Source organism: Ostrea edulis, chromosome 7, assembly GCF_947568905.1.
Source record: "Ostrea edulis chromosome 7, xbOstEdul1.1, whole genome shotgun sequence".
Taxonomy (NCBI): Eukaryota; Metazoa; Mollusca; class Bivalvia; order Ostreida; family Ostreidae; genus Ostrea; species Ostrea edulis.
The window spans coordinates 7,778,979-7,795,214 of record NC_079170.1 but is presented as its reverse complement, the minus strand read 5'-3'; the positions used below and the strand labels follow the sequence as shown (position 1 = coordinate 7,795,214).

The window sequence follows — 16,236 nt, the reverse complement described above, 5'->3', positions numbered from 1 at the left end:
TCAAAATATTGAATCCAAGGACAATAACTCTGTTTTCATTCAATTATTTATCAAGTCCATAATGCGATATATTTCCTTCATTTTTGACAAACATTTTACCAAGGTGATAAGGAATCATTATCTGTGTCTTTTCATGAAATTACATACAATTTTAATCCCGAGTGATTTAAATAGCTCAGCTGTATGGTGCCAGACTTCAGTTTTTGATGGGGGTATACATAATCTGGAAGCTATAGATTTGAAATTATTAAGGAAAGGTATGGATTTTTTCCCATGAATAACTATAACAGATGTAACTCTACTAATATAAACAGAAAAAATGATATGTAAACCATGTTATAAGGAAAATGCGTCCACATTTGTTTGTTTTTTAACATTTTGGGGAATAACGCTAATTCAATAATTTTCCACATATTATTCTAAAACTTGATGAACATATTGAAAATGACATGTGTTTTAGTTATTGACATGTTTCCCGATAAATAAATGCAATTCAAAAAATATTTTGTTGTTTTTATATTAAAATAACAACAAATAACTGTTTCCAATGAATTTCATAAAAATCTACATCGGGGTATGACTTTAGTGGTATATGTAATGAAAATTAATATGGAAACCCTTAACTGTTTTGCCTTTTTTCATTACTCTGAATGTTAATTTATTGATTCCAAACAAAAAAATGCTACCTAAACCCCAAAAATCCAGGACTAAGGACCTACCTTAAATACTTTTAAAAATTAAACTTATTTCTTAAATATGCATACATGTATTTGTACTTTAATAATCCATGTTTAGGAAATATTTTCATGTTATATATGTTAATCATATGTGTCACCATGCAATTTTAGATTGAAAAATAAAATAAATACATGTGTATATGCAAGCTAATGTTTCATTAGATTCTTTGCATTTGATTTTAATGTCAAGTTTCTTTTTCATAGTTGACGCAACAGATTATGAGATACAGATGAAACATGCAGGGAACCATGTAAATGATTCTGAAAGTGGCTACCCAGGTGCTGTTTAAGGAAGCTTGTAATAGGAGTGGAAAACCACCCAAAAACTATGTGTCTCAAAATGCCAGTAGAGACATAGAAAGAAGAGAGGAACTAGCTGGGATATCATTATGAAGAACCTAACCTCCTTGGAGTCAAGTATGTGACAAATTATTCATATAAATAATCAAATAATCATCCATGTCGCCATGAGATCGAAATTAACTTTTTAACCACAAGAAATTTTAGGTACTGTATTCTTTTCCTACTAGGCTCCAATTCGAAATTTAACCAGCATTTTTCAATCGATTGCTTTTTTTCAGGAATTTAATAAACTAAGCACCCCTTTTATCAAAATAAATGAGAAGAAAGTGCAATATCAAAAACAAGATTGGAATTTCTTTCCTTAAACATTTTTAAATCAGGCAATGTATCATTGGTGGGGGTCATAGGGAACATCTATGCAGCATGTACTCACTATCCAGAGGTCCTCCACCTACAATTTACAGCATTATGTGGCTTGAACCTTAAGACTTAGTGTGTATTTAATTCTCTCTCTCTCTATCTATCTATCTATCTATCTATCTATATATATATTTCTATTTACTCAATCCTGTGTGTAATCATGCTTAGCAACTATCCAGTATGTTTCTGTGTAACATATTCTCAGCCATGCCGATGTTTTTCGTTAGATGTCATTTTTCTCCCGACGAGTTAGGGGAAACCATCCCCTTACGAAACAGCCTGTAGAGAAATAAATGTTATGTGATTGAACTCCATCTGATCATCAATATTTATGTATATATATATATATATATATATATATATATATATATATATATATAATCCAAATAGAAAGAGTTGATATCACACAGTCAAAATAATTAAATAAAAAAGCAGGAAAATATGCAGTTCCAAAATATATTCAAATCGCTAGTGCTTTCTGGATTTTAACATCCATCCTCAGTTGAATACAAATATTGAATACAAAGTTGTTTATCTTATATTGTTGTATATGTATATCTAAAACATTTGGAGATTTCATCACAGTGGCTCATCACAAATTAACCCTCTCTCTTCTATATTTACACGAGGGGGGGGGGGGGATCTGGTATCCCAATAATCACTCCTTCAAATTTCTATTATGTCTCCTTTATTTTACTGACATAAGATTTTACGACCCCTCTCAATCGATCAGAGAAAAACCATAGTTTGTAAAAATACTTAGAATATCTGTTCGCACCAACAATATATTTGAAGGAACAATGCATTTTCTATCGTTTTTAAGACCACAGGAACTTTTCATCAATCACTCAGAATGGAAGACAGACTTGCATTGGTCAGTTCAAGTTGCTCTTCAGTTAGGATGTGTGAGAGTAGTTTAAGCAAACATCCCCCCATTTAAGAAATTATGTCATTGTGCTTCTGCACAACTAATCATAATCTTACGTTCTAAGTTTTTGTAGTATGTACATGGAATATGTCAATATAATTCCATTTTACTCATTCATAAGAGATTTACCAGTTATCTAAATATTACGTATGCAACTAATCAGAATGAAATGCTTGACGTGTGCATGTGTAGGTATTCATATTGTAAATCAACAGCAAAAAATCATTTTAATTTAATTACCCTTTAATAAGAAAGTTGTGGTCATTTCAGTACCAAAAAATGAAAGAAAGCAATGCACGTTATGTGCATATGTCAATCTGTAATTCTGTTGATGTCATCCAACAGGTATTTGTATCATGTACATATATATGATTAGCATAATTAGTTTGAATTTCATGTTTGCATCATATATAAGAAAGCTGTGGAGATTTTGAAATTGTCTAATCAAAATTTAGCACAATTGTGCATGCACATGCTGGCTAGTAATTTTAACCATACCAATTTGTAAGTACCAAGACATACTAAAATCCTCAACTTCAGAAGAATTTAATGAAAAACATAAACATTATGGTCCTTGAAATATAGAAAAAATATAGAACCTTCAAAAGACAGGATATGCATATACTGAGTGTTGGCATTTTTGTATTACACCAATCTATAGATACACATACTATCTACTATGCTGTGATATCAACTCATTCACTTTATTCATAAGAAAGTTACAGACATTTTAGTATTAAATCCAATCAAAATGAAATGTTGCATGCATGTGCAGATTGGTCATTTTGAACATGCAGATCAGTTAATAAATATCTTAAAAATATCTTAAAAATAAAAATCTTAAAAATTACAAGTCTTAATTAATAAATGCCTACAATATGAATATTAAACAATCTCAAAGAACAACAAAAAATTTAGACTGATTCCCAAGTTAGTGTACCAAAATCCAATGCATGCACATTCAGACTAAAATACTATCTTTCTGCACATCCAAATGATATACATGTACGTACAATCATCTTAAAAAGATTGCATATAAAGGATCTCTTGTATAGTTATTGAGAACAGAGTATACCCTAAGTTCTGGGAACATAAATATAAGGAATCACTGTCTAGTTTGTCAGGGTATATGAGGTGATTAACAAATTAACATCAACTGAAAATATGAGAATTCATGCATAACAGCTTCACCGTTTATATAGTTTGCATGCATGTATCATGTTCATGCTTTTATGGGATCTTTGTGAATTATGTCAAGGATTTGGATGATTTGAATATATTATAAAAGTGGCAAGAATGAAAATAACATGTTGTGCCATATTTTTGTTTTCGACAGTTTATTTTATTTTTCAATGCGTTGTTTTACACCAGTTTTATAACGTATGCAATGCAGTGTACACCAGTTTTGGACAAATGAAATTGGCCTTTAGTTTGCTTCATCAATATACAGACTCTATTTCAATTGATTATATATTAATAGTGAGTCTCATGCCAGTATAAGGCAATATACATCTTTCTCACATAATCACTAGTGTCAGACCAACTCAACCCATGTGAGACAGCCATACAAGATTTTTCTGTCTTACACTGCTAAGACATATCTTTGCTTGTGATGTACATATGTATGTCGTATATTTTCTGATTTACATTACACGATAAAGAAAAATAGTTTGTATTGTTTTCTTCAAATTTCAATTTGATATATATTATGTATAGCTTTTTTATGGACAACCTTGGGTTTTGTACTTTACACTTATATTGTAAACCATTTTCAGGTATGCTGAGATCTTCATACTGTGTAATTAATTTTTGCATATATTCAAAGAAGGATTTCAATAATTTTGAATTTTCTCAAAGCTCTTGAATTAAAGTACTGAACTGATAAAATGTGAGAAAAATAACACTTTATTATTTGCTCATGTGGGATAGGGAAATTCCACCTCTGGAACAAGATTCGCTGCTTAAGACTCAGCAAAGCCTCGTCCTAGACTGCAAATCTTGTCCCCTCGGTGGAATTTCCCTATCTCCCATTCATACGAATGAAGGATTCCATTTATCACACACATGCAATGCACACGTGATATCATGCCAATATACAGATGCATTTATCACACATGTAGCAAGTTTCAATGTTAGAACACATCTGATACATGCAGTGAGTTTTATGTCAATATATATTTATCACACACATGCAGTGAGTTTCAGTGCCAGTACACATTTGCACACATGTAATGAGTTTCAGTGCCAGTATGCATTTATCACATGCGTGTAGTGAGTTTAAATGCCAGTACACATCACACACATGTAGTGAGTTTCAATGTCAGTACAGATCAATACACATGTAGTGAGTTTCAATGCCAGTACAGATTTACCACACACATGTAGTGAGTTTCAATGTCAATACAGATTTATCACACACATGTGAGTTTCAATGTCAATACATATTTATCACACACATATATTGAGTTTCAATGTCAATACAGATTTATCACACACATATATTGAGTTTCAATGTCAATACAGATTTATCACACACATATATTGAGTTTCAATGTTAATACAGATTTATCACACACATATATTGAGTTTCAATGTCAATACAGATTTATCACACACATATATTGAGTTTCAATGTTAATACAGATTTATCACACACATGTAGTGAGTTTCATTGTCAATACAGATTTATCACACACATGTAGTGAGTTTCATTGTCAATACAGATTTTTCACACACTTAAACTGTTAAGTGAGTTTCAATGTCAATACAAAGTGATCAATTCTTTTGAGAAGCCTGTAGTAACCAACCATGTTGATATCCAAGAACTTTTTAACATTGTTATCTCTTTCTAAAATATTCAAAGTTTATATTTGGATTTCAAAAATCTTTTGTCTCTCAATCAACACATTGAAATTTGGTTTAAAGCATGTTGAATTTAATTTCACAATCTTGATATGATTTAATTGTGATGATTTCAAAAATAACATTCCTACTCACCACCCTGCACCTCAGAAATTAAAATGTAACTTACGCAGGACACTTAAGGTAACGAATGAACTCGGTATGATAATGAGATCATAATGAGCTGATACGTCATGACAGTTGCTCCGCCTTGATCAATCCATATTTGGATACACATACACAAACTTTAATTTTAGGATCATATAAAAATATATCGGAATATTGCCTTTATTCTACGTTTAAAATAAGTCAAATTTCCCTGATTTGACAACACATTACAAGGCATTATGATGAGAAATACCCCGGTGAAGTTTGTCGTATGGTTGGAATCAGCGTCTAAAATGCGCTTACTAGGCACATGGCAAAGACGACGCGACGTTCAGAAGATGTCAGCTGTACAACTTTGAAATCGGAAAAATCAAGGTAAATTCTTGTAATTGAAATAATGATGTATGAATACCTGAAACCAAAGTTGTCAACAATGAAAGTAGACAGCATTTACTGTGTTTTATACATTGACTCAATACTTTAGAGGTAGTATATACATAGTTTGATATTCTTTGTTTACATACTGCACACGTAGCCGATGTGTAGCATATATTAGGTGCACACACGCAAAACAGGCCTACATGTATATGTTAGAGAACTGATGCTCAAATGGTACCAGTTGTTGTTTGTTTATATAAACATGATTTACATGAGTACAGGCGGGTATCTAGGCAGTAAAATCCACAGGCACCTAAAGTATGGATATTACATGTACTTACCCCCCCCCCCTCCCCCTCTTTCTTTTGATTTTTTTTTTCTTGCTATAATTTCTCTGAAATAAGTAAATTCCCTGTCTATCTCATCCTTCTTTCGATTCAAGTAATCGTTTCACGCTTTTTGTAAGAAGCTTCTACCGGTATGATTTAATTTATTTATTGATCCACCAAGCATGTTGGCATACAATCATGTTACACAATATGAGATATGTATAATGATGACAAACTAAAAACTAACAGTTCATATGCATATTTGTAAAGACGTTTATATATATTTGGCATGTACATATGACGTGAAACTGTTTATATAATTTAGTATTGCATGTATAACATTAGCAACCAATAATTTATTACAAAATTTGTGCTCATTTTTTTTTATTCCCGGACAAGGCCAATCTCTAAAGCTTACAAAAAGTGTGAAACGATTACAGTACTTTAAAAATCTAAAAAGAAATGAGTTAGACCGGGAATCAACACATTTCAGATTTATCGCTGCAAAAAATATTTTCAAAAATGGGGGGGGGGGGGGGGGGCGCTAGTATCAGTGTATCAGGTATCTGTGGTAATATCTTGTACAAATGCACGTGTAACTACATTAATTTTGATGCTCTAGATTTACAGTCACATTTAATTTTATCAAGTGACATACTAGAAAAAAAATAAACTTGGGATATTTTCGCTTACATTACAGTTTGAATAAATGGAAGAAAAATAAAAGACCCTGAATGCATACTGATTGCCCACATTTTTTATGTGTATTTGAGACCCTTCTTTAATACATTGAATGTTTGCGGCATATGTATTTATAAAATGAGATAATGCTATTTACAGATGTGCATGATACCAACAAGAATGTGAACTTTTCAAAGAGCATGATATTTCCAATTTTCCACATCTCTAGACCAGTGACCACAAATGTACATACAAGGTAATTTTTACAAACTTTAAATAATCCAATCAGGCACTGGATATACATAAATATAGGCATTACACTGTATTTACATCTAGTCAATATTAATTTCTTTAAAATGATAAATAAGAGAAAATTCATATGAAACATGTTTTGATATTGCTGTATGGTATGAAATTTGAATGTTTTTATGTTATAATGCACATGTAAACTTGAACACTTAGACCTACAGTATTGTGTTTTAAATATTTTTGACTGGCAACTTTCATCTTTTTTCCATTTAGTACCCACAGATGACAGCCGTATTGACTCCAGTAGATAATATTCATCTCCATCAGCTGGTCACTACGCTGTACATAGTGGTCAAACCAGCTAGGATATCCACTGATTGCATTCAGTGATGTGAATTGTCATCTACATTTGTGCTTATGAACTTTAGTAAACTGTCAAGTTTTAATATGAAGAAAATGACTGCTGAAAAAGCATCTAATCTTGTGTTCTATGAATGTTTTCAATTAAACACAAGACAAAATGTGAAATAGTTTTATTGAAACTTAATTGAAATTCACTTTGAATTACTTTGCATTGACTGAGTACTTCAAATTTTAATCTTTCTACATTTTCATGGTCAAGTGATAAAAAGCATTTGAGAGTGAAGGGGGGGGGGGGGTGTCATATGAAGTAAAAAGATTGACACTCATTTGGTGAACTAGATATTTTACACACTGCAGCCACTTATCTTTATTTTCAATAATGAATTAAGAATATTTCTTAAAACTGGGAAAACAACCCCCTCCCCAAGTAGTGGAGGAGTATGTGTCACTTCTGGTTTTCCAGTAGCTTGTATGATGGCTGTATTCTAGATACAGTGGAACCCCGTTATTACGTTCCCCCCTTTAATACGTTAGTCCGCATATTACGTTGGAATTTCAAAGCACAAAACCATTTCTTAACAAACCTATATAAAATAGACCTCGTTATTACGTTGCCCTAAGATGCCGGGACTCGGTATTACGTTGTAAAAATTCCGACAAAAACGTAATAAACTCCTAATTATTCAATAATGATTCTCAAAATAATAAGCCATTCACACCTTGACTGTCTGAGGCAGTCACCACGTAAATTTCCTGGTCTGTTTGGGGATTAGAGACGCTTTACTGATCACGCTTCGATAGATCTAGCGACATCAATACAGGTGAATACCTCGTATCGAAGCCAGTGATAAACAATTAAATAATGTTTATTTAGACATTGTACTCTATGAAATTTACTTCATTTTTCATATTTTGATAATCGAAGAAATAATTTCTCAACCACCTGAGTGTTCAGTATAGTGTGATTACCTTCGCTATTAAAACTCTATTTACGGACAGCTTTGGTACCGAACATGAAAGACAAGATTTATCGTAGCATTGTTAAAACCGCTTGGGTAACTGCTTGGACATAGGTGACGAAAGGTGGTTAATTAAAAAATTGTCCGTTGTTTGGACATGTTCATAAATCTCGTCCATACATACACCAATCAAACTGTCCTGTGTTATCGGCCGATTCGCACACGGCATTTACCTCAGTGAATATTCTAAAATCCCTTGATGCGCACGTGATTTTAGTGCCATCATTTAGCGTTATAAATGAAATCTTCGTGCATCATTATATTTTTTTTTTTATGTGGATTGCGCTTAAATTGTTCTCCGTGTTTATCGTTGGTGAGAAAAGTGTGTAAGTGTTGGGTATCGAGTGCGTTTTGTGTCTATAGTTTTGTTGTTTTGGGGTGGGATTTTTTTTTATTGTGTTGTGTATTGTGTAATTAGAGAACTTAATAAAACGATGTTTTGTTATTTTTTTAATACGAATGTTGAATACGAACCGGAACGAGTTATTGATAGAAATTTACATGAACGCATTGTTTTAAAGTTGAACAAAATGGCGGTCCAAACGAATGCAGAAAAAACAACGTTTATCAAAACATCCTTGTGTATCCTACACCAGAAATAAAGAAAAGGGATAAGAACATGAAGAATTACGGACATTAAAGATAAAATGTAAATAAAACAAAGTATAATAGTCTTTTAAACAAAGAAACAGTAAAGATATATTCACACACCCCTTCACGGAGTACCAACGGACGATATACAATTTCCAAATGATATTTTTAACGGATTTCACTGGGAACGTTTATTACGTTGCCCCCGGTATTACGTTATTTTATCGTGACAAAATGGAAAACGTAATAACGGGGTTCCACTGTACATATTTTGTTGAAAGCAATTTTAATTTTCAAGTTGTCACCTTAAACTATTTCTAAAAGAAATCCAACTCGAGTCATTAAGTATTCCCACGGATTTTTTTTATATACACAGTGATATAATACAAATATTCATTGCAGAACAAGATACATATACCCCCCCCCACCTCATTGTGTATGTTTCAATGCAAGAGCAGATGCTACATGGGTCCAGACTCCTACCCAAACCCACTCAATTTGAAAAGTAATAACTCCATGACATTTTAATCGTTTTTAAAACTATCAAATTAAGTTATCCCCTTCCCTAAACTGTGTTTCATTGCAAGAGCAGCATGAGTCCAGATATAGACAACCACCCTTCAACAGTGTTTCATGAAAACATACATGTAGTGTATCATATTTTTGTATATATTCTACATCTATTTAGTAGATACTGCATGTTTGTAACCTTGTTTAGACCCCCCCCCCCCCAATGCAGGGATTGACACCCGAGACTATATTCCTGGATCAGCGCATGATTTTCACCGCGAATCGTCAGTTACAAATTACGCACTGAGTTCGATCTGTTATTAAGCTCAGAAATATAAGAACTTGCTGTAGTAATGGCCATCACGTATGATGTGTTCGAGGTAATGCAGATAATTCAACACCACACCGATCTCTGTGAAATTAAATGCATACTTCTTTGCATCAGATTAAATTTTCAAAAAAATATATAGATACTGGTGTGTTGTTGTATTCATACCGAAGCGAAGAAATATTTTTTGAATATATGTAATACATATATTACACACTTGTTTGTTTAACACATTCACATTGAAGGAATTATTTCGTTTTAGTCCTGTAGATATTTGACATGTCTACCTATCCTGTAAATATCATTAAATTTCCTTGATTGGCATGAATGTTATAAACGGTTTTGTATTATCCAATCAAATTGAAGCACACGTGCATGCGCGTGCAGAATTGAAATTTTGACGATGCCAAACAGTTAAGAGTCCCATGTTATACCTACGATATAAATAGGAAACGATTTCATTGAAAAATAAAAAAGTTAGACTGATTCCAAAGTTTGTAAACAAAAAAGCCAATGCACGTGCATGCACATGTATGCATTTTCAGACAAAATGACATTCGTTCCGCACATCTACATATGCTATACTATCATCCTAAAAAGGTTTCAGATTGATCCCTTGAGTAGTTTCTGAGAACACTCGTGGACAAAAAAGTCCCAAGAAGAAAGAAAGAAAAATAATAATAATAATAATAAGAAACAGAGTAAAACCAATATGTTCCCAAACTTCGTTTGGGGAACATAATAAGAAGAAACAGAGTAAAACCAATATGTTCCCAAACTTTGTTTGGGGAACATAATAAGAAACAGAGTAAAACCAATATGTTCCCAAACTTTGTTTGGGGAACATAATAATAAGAAACAGAGTAAAACCAATATGTTCCCAAACTTCGTTTGGGGAACATAATAATAATAATAACTAGTTCTAATTGTAACGGGGACCGTTACATATGTTCCCCAAACCTCCCCCAAATAAAATGTGATGTCCTTGTGAATCTATAGCAAAAAATCATTTTATTTTAGCCTTTAATTACATGTAGTACGTTTAATATGGTCATTTCAGTACCAAGAAATGAAAGAAAGCGTTGCACGTGCATACACGCGCATGCGTGTATGATTACGAATTTTTGTTGATGTCGTTCAACAGGTATTTGTATCATATACCCACAGTATGAATTTCATAAAGTTTCCTCCAAATATAAGGAAGTTATAGCGATTTTAAAATCGTCCAATCAGAATTCAGCACACGTGCATGCACGTGCTGAGCAGTAATTCTAACCACAACAATTTGTAAGGAGTACCAAGAGACATCTAAAACCCTAATATCAATAGAATATGATGAAAAACAAAAACGTTATCGTCCCTTAAAAATCGAACATTTGAAAAATGTCTCACGCGCATGCGCGTGTGCGTTGGCATTTTTTATTACACCAATATATAGATACACATATTGTCTACATATCCTGTGAATATCATCTCATTCGCTTCATAAATAAGATAGTTACAAACGTTTTAATTCACGCTTCCACTGTCGTCAGGGGAGGTGCGGTTATCATCTCCGCACAGCCAATCAAAATCGCGGAAGAATTGTCCGCCATTACCTCCGTCAAAACTTATGATGACGGAGGTTTTGAGGTACAGATGTTTTAGCCTGATTACTTCGAGTTCTCATAAAATTGGTGGAATTGTGTGCATCGGGGAAATGCAACAGTGATTCACGTTACCCAGAAAGGATACAAGAAGTAATGTTTATCCCATTTCCAAACCCAAAATCACATAAAGATTAATGTTTACGTTGAATAAAGGCGTGCGGTAGGCCCCACAGTAAGAGCAGAATGGACCGGCACACAAAGTAAGTTAGTCTTAGCAAACAATTATGTATTTGTTAATAGTAATAGTTAAATCAGGGACTGATAATAATACATGCCCATGTCATGTGTATACATATACTAAGAGCTACAGGTGCTTGGGTTCAGGACCCCCCCCCCCCCCCCTCCCCCCCATTCTCCCGAATAACCTGCACGACTTGATTTAAATTATTTCTTGTTGAAAATCCTACTAATGCATGTCAACAATGTCATGCATACCCCAAAATAGCTCTTTTTAAGAATCCCCCCATTGGATATAACAATTCGTGTAGCTAGGTTATTTAAGGGAGGGGGGGGGTCATGAACCCAAGCACCTGTGCTAAGAGCTACACAATACTTTTTTTTTTTTACTATAATATCTATTAAAAAGAATCCCCTATCTAAACTATTTTCATATCTAGGGTCAATTCATTAAAAAAAAAGTATGCATGTAAATATCTCAATGTAGATATCTAGATCTACAATATCCATTCGAGTATAACTGAAGTTGAACATTTAATGGAGATCACAGATGGTATTTGAGCTGCAATGTAAATTCTTGATAATACTTAACTGTTTTTCATAAGTAAATCATAAATAATAGTAAAATAAAAGATGCAAAAGCAAGCAAGCAGATGAAACATTTTATTGAACCGGTCAACGCAGCATATATGATATAGTTATTCAGTTTCAACCGAACAACAAACATCGTCAATTCCGTAACAAAACAATTATTCAAAACTCGGAAAACGTTTCGTAATATTAACCCAGCTGTGCATGAACAGTAAGCATCGATGGCAGCCGAATCCTGCAATTCGATGGTTAGACGATGTAGTGTTTCTTTACTTCAAATGCAGCGAAAGCATCTAGCGCTAACAAATAAGTTATAATTACTGTTTCTTCCGCGTTTTTACCCACTGAAATTATGTGAACATAACCTTCTCTGAAGTATGTCGAACCCTTTGACGGACTTTTCTGTGAAAATTCACGAGTAAACGAGGTGATTGAAAAGGTATCCTGTATAAGATCGAAATCGCCCGCCATGTTGTTTACATAAGTTGACGGAGTCTGAAAACATGTGACGTTCGTTGTCATCGGTGGGCGGGGCGTGGAAGAGTGAATTGAGAGCCGGTTTTAAGGTAGCGACGGATAGCAACCACGTGATCAGTAAAAATTGTGTATTTTCACGTGAATTCATTTTCCGGAATTCCTTACTCCGTCATAGAATAGTCGAAAAACAAAAAGGGGTTCCGAAAGTGTTTTGTTGTTGTGACTGACTCGCCTACAGAAAATATGCACATACCACATAAGTATACGTCAATGTCTGTAATAATGGTAGATCAAATGTTTCATCTGTGTGAAACTTTTTGCTAATCGAAATGTTAAACCAACCACCAATCCATGTACATAGATGCGCTACGTAAACAAAGTTGTTGATTGATGCATCGTAATGTCCGAGTGCTGCATGCTGAGAGATTAAATACTGTTTATACAGTCATTGAGAGGCTAAACAAAGTTTCTTGCAAGAAGAGGAAGTTGGTGGATGCATTCAACTTGGACAACGAAATCATAGTTTCGTTTGGTGAGTGAAAAAAATGCCATAAATTTGTATTCAAAAGTTCAACTCACATTTCCTCTGCTATTTCACAACGCGATTTATAATAACATCTGTAAGTTTAAACACACGACATACAGTAGATGTATTATTTTGTATGTATATATGTATTCCATATGTGCATAAAATATAACTCCCACCGGTGCATGTGATTGTAAACGAACGGATGTCATGTAAATGTATACCACATTTGTAAACATGGGCTCTCACAACTCTTTTATTAAGAAAATAATAATAATATCGTTATGAAAATAACTGTTACGAAAATAACATACCTTGAACTACATGTATAAAAGTAATGAAAAACAAATATCTGTATAGACCTACTATCTAGGGGTATGAGGGAACCGGATAAAAAGTGGAAGGGGGGGGGGCATGTGTTGAATTATAATTCCCTAGACTATAGTATACATATACTATTACTTTGAAATTTCAGTGACCTAAGAAATATATCAAACCTGAAGTTTCGTGTTTCACACAAACATGTAGGTTGGCAAAACCTTTTTAAATAATGTAAATTAATCACAAGTCTGCATATGCCCTCTCATAGGCAAATGTGTGCACTGTATGTATAAGTAAGATATGTATACTACACGTATGCCCTTCTCTTGACCCACATTTTGTAAATGAAACAGATATGATAAGTCTATGGCAGTTTATGAAAACGTATATACATGTCATCTCATTGCAATTTATAATTTTGAAACATCAGTATTTAAATTTTAACTGAATATGTGTTGAGACACAGTTTTAAAATTCACATTGTCTGACTCAATCTAATTACTCAAAGGTATAATATAGACCTAACTGTGCAAATATCAGTTATGATGATCTTTTTTCTAGGCATCAGCCTGAAGACCGAGGGAGGTTAGATAGGACCATTGCAGGTTGAAGTGGATTTCGAGTCAACAAGTATAACAGCAAGAGAGGTACTATATTTTTTTTTGATAAACATTTGTAAAGACAATTCTGAGTATATCAGATATTCATCTTTTTTGCTGTATTTAAATATATTTATCTATATTTTGAACAGGTATTCCATTTACAGTGATGATGACATATCCCCTGGACCCCCACAACTCCACAAATTTAAAAATGTTTGATCAAGTTCCAAAGATTAAAGAACTACTGCAAAATTTGGGACTGGATGAAAAACATTAATTCACTTATATGAGCTCAGAGCAGTGGATGTTATACAACATACTTTAAACTAAATTGTGAATTTAATACATGTCATGTACTCGTATATTACAAGTACATGCCTTTTGAAAGACAATAATATTGCATAGATGTAAAGGAAATTTCAATGTTGATTATTCTTTCTTAGATATATTAGTAAAAAATGTGCACATGATAGAATATCAATTTTATAACTTCAATCAATGTGTTTGAATTTTCCTTGTAATTCAAAATTTAGTTGAAACATACATCATAGATACATTAATGTATATCAAATTTTTAGAAAAGTTTCATAATGGAACTAATTCACCCCCCCCCCCCCCCCTATACATACAGTGAACATAGACCTTCACTTGGGGAAAACTTCAGTTAGTTAATGCAATATACATGTACATGCATTCTCAGTTATCCAATAGCGAGTTTTTGGTTCCATGTGAAACTACAATGAGAAATCTTAAACTTATGAAAGACACACCTATCTGTGAGGGTAAGATGACTCAGATGGACTTAAATGTAGTGATCCATGGGCAGTCCATAGGTCTCTTTCCATTGATATTAATTATTTATTGAAATATGAAATGGTTATTTAAACATATTTGGTGTATTATACTGTATAGTGATATAAATTTCTATCAAAAAATATGCATAGGTAATAGATTTGGTCCAGTTATTACAAGAAATTGTATGAAAAATAACTAAATATTTAGGCAATCATTGTGAGTGCGAAAAGGTCAACTGCAATAGCACACACTATATACCATTCTTAAATGGCTCATAGAAACTTCTAGTATTGTGAGTTTGAATGCTCAATATGGTAATTTGGGAATGCTTAATCATTTAAGGTCAATAGTTTATCTCTGCTGACTGTACATGTATCTCTTAAAATTCATTTCTAGAAGGGAGGGGGTAGGGTTACAAAATCTGACATAGTTTCAGATTAAACCTCATTTGGTATATTTTTTTCTATTCAATATTTTAGATACTACTTGACTTATTGTAAAAATGAAATAAAATCAGAAATTTTATGAGCAGAATTTTGTTGTTGTCAGAAAATGTATGCCTGATAGTATTTGAGAAATGTCATATTTTGGGTAAATTTGGCCAATTGCCAAGTCGAATCATGCCAATGTTTTCCTTAGATGCATTTTGAATTTCTAATCCATGTTGATTTTTTATCTGTTTGTGTTTAATTTACATAACTATATAATTACCTTATTTTAAGAAATTGTTTAGATTTCATTTTATTCCAACATCGACCAGTTGCAAAGATTTTGGGTGAATTTATCTGATGGTTGGCTTTACGCCATGGCTATAAACAACTTTATATAATATGTTGATTTATAGGCGTTGAAAGAAATTTCCAAATAAAGGGTGTTGAAATCAAATGGAACAAGGACATTTAAAGTATGTGCGGTTCAAGTGTCTCTCATCAATATGAATAGAATGAAAAATAAAGTAATTTGTCCCAAAATGAAGTCCCCCCCCCCTTTCTTCTCTCCAACCCCATCCCCATTTGTGCATGCAGCTAGATCCAGTGTTTTCATACCAGACCAAATTCATGTTAAATTATCAATGTTTGTCCTGTTAAGAAGATATACTTTTTAAGTAAATGGAAACTCCAATCTAGTTCACTGAATTTATGAAAAGGCAAGAGCAGATCCGGATTTCTCTCTCTCTCTCTCAGAGTGTTGCCAAATCGGTGTAACTTAAATTAAAAAAAATAAAGGGGTTTCGGTCAAGGGCTACCGCTATT

The 16,236-nt window shown here is 33.1% G+C and overlaps 1 long non-coding RNA gene across 1 annotated transcript; it reads left to right on the top strand.

The window, feature by feature from the left end:
- The first annotated feature begins 12,809 nt into the window (after positions 1-12,809).
- Positions 12,810-15,511, top strand: LOC130047772 (uncharacterized). Its single transcript, XR_008796587.1, has 3 exons — positions 12,810-13,271; positions 14,148-14,233; positions 14,338-15,511. It is a non-coding gene; the product is annotated as an uncharacterized LOC130047772 (long non-coding RNA).
- Positions 15,512-16,236: the final 725 nt, after the last annotated feature.